The following is a 2145-nucleotide window of genomic DNA, read 5'->3' as shown; positions in this document are numbered from 1 at the left end:
ATGTCGGAGATACAAAGATGAGCATGACACGGTCCTAATACTCAGGGGTCATATAGTATAAGAGGGGATGAGAGACAAAAGAGACCTTCAGTTCTAGGAAAATGTAGAGTACTAGGTGTAAAGGGGACTAGGGGACCCGGGCAAGGAGAGTGAGGCATTCACTTCAGGCTCAAAATTTTAAAGGGATACTAGAGCTCAATAATCAAGATAAAGAAAGTATCAGTAAGACTGACTTTTCCTTTTGGCTCAGGCCCTGTATGGCTCAGTAGGGCACTATTGTTGATTCCGTCTTTATTAAACTTATCAATATTTTGTTCATCCTGGATTTTTTGCATTAATTTTGATTATTTAAAATATTACATTAAAAGTCTATGGCCATTCTACTCTGAACAAGCCCAATCTCATCTGATTTCAGAAGCTAAGCAGGGTTGGGCCTGGTTAGTACTTGCATGGGAGACCACCTAGGAAGACCAAGTGCTGTAGGAGGAAAAGATAAAAAAAATAAGGGATTGTAAGCTGACAAATTCCTTGCAATCTGTGAGGCCAACCAAGGGTCGCCTTGCCTAAAAAAATAATAAATAAAATAAAATAAAATATTACATTAAGATACTTGTAATCTTGATTACTGAGTTTTTTTGGTGCTCTCTTCTAAAAAATTTGCACTAGGCAAGGGCCTCTCTGTAATCTCCAGCCTTGTGATGGGGATGGGAGGGAAAGTGGGATTCATTGTGAGAGTTCCCCCAGGGCTGCAAGGTTTTCCCAGTCTCCCTGCAAGAGGCCTACAGGTTCTAAAGAGCACCATCCGGGAAAAGCAGGACCTTTGCAGCCAGAGCAGCTCTGCCTCAACCTGTTTTGCCTGCTAGCATTTTGTGTATTCCCGATTTGGTAGAAAGGGATCCTCGGGTCTAAAAACTGTTTGAAAAGCTCTACATCAATTAGAAAAGATTAGATTCAAAAACATAAAGACCCATCATGTACATTGTGGGCCTGAAGTGTAGGGGTTGAGGGACAGAGTAAATAGGTGAAGGAGGCAACTCATCAGGACGTGAAGAGGGACCGGACTACATGCGAGCATACCAGATGCTGGTTGGCCCACCAAAGATGTAATGGGTTTCAGAGCTCAGAAGTCTGCTTTCTTTCCAAACTCCCCCTCTAGGACCCTATTAGCGAACTCATTCAACAGACATGTCTGCTTATTTGGCTTGACCAAATGGTTTGTGTCTCCTTTGTCCACCAGAGAGAGAGAGGCTAAAAAAATAATTTTTCAAGTTTGACTATCATGACAGCAATCTACTTTCCTTAGACAAATGCTCAATAGATGGTGAGTGGGAAGGACAGAACCAGAGGAAAAAATACCTTAGAAACGATTCCTAAAACTGAATTAAGTGTAATTCAATCAGATCTTTCTGGGGGCAGCCACATTGCACAACTCCAGGGGGCGACTTCTCATTGTAGTCTATGTAAGTGGCACCCCTGCCCCACCCAGAGTCAGTAATGCATAAACCAGCTGACTATACAGGAAAGCAACAGTTTATGACAGTCGTCTAAATGTCTGCTAGGAAATAATAGCTTGTCTCCACGTTTGGCTAATTCAGGCATCCTAATTCAAGCTATTAGGCTCTGCAGTTTTAACAATCAGGCTTCTCAAATTCTGGAAATTTTCTCCAGCAAGTGTGTTCAATATTTTTTCGAAGAGGAGCAATTTTCATTCCTTAAATCCCTACAATTATTAGGGAAGAAGGAGATAAATGTGTGTATAGTGACAAATGACTAAGGTGATAGGGATCTGGGAAGATGTCGAAAGTAAACTAAGAAAGAGTTCAAGATTGGAGTCAACCTTGTAATATTGATTGGATTATATGCAAAATAAATCTGATAAGACCAAGTTTTGGGGGAGAATATACAAACTGGACTCTCACACACTCCTGGTAAGATTTAGCTTAGTATTTTTGAAAGGTTTTGTGCCAGGTATGTGTTCAAATCTAAATTATATGCATATAAAAATATTAGAGCACATTTAAAAAATATGTCTAGAGTGACTCCACTAAAAATATAATGAATATAGTAAAAACAATGTGAGATTATGCACATGTAAATGATGGTTTTCTTAACAGTATGGTTATGGATAATTTTTTCTAGCTTTAT

General features: G+C 39.7%; 1 pseudogene; it reads left to right on the top strand.

Moving 5' to 3' along the window:
- The first annotated feature begins 367 nt into the window (after positions 1-367).
- LOC118614129 lies at positions 368-486 on the top strand (annotated as a pseudogene).
- Positions 487-2145: the final 1659 nt, after the last annotated feature.

This window comes from Rousettus aegyptiacus, unplaced genomic scaffold (genome assembly GCF_014176215.1).
Source record: "Rousettus aegyptiacus isolate mRouAeg1 unplaced genomic scaffold, mRouAeg1.p scaffold_m13_p_2, whole genome shotgun sequence".
In the NCBI taxonomy this organism is placed as follows: domain Eukaryota; kingdom Metazoa; phylum Chordata; class Mammalia; order Chiroptera; family Pteropodidae; genus Rousettus; species Rousettus aegyptiacus.
This window is presented reverse-complemented; position numbering and strand designations above follow the sequence as displayed.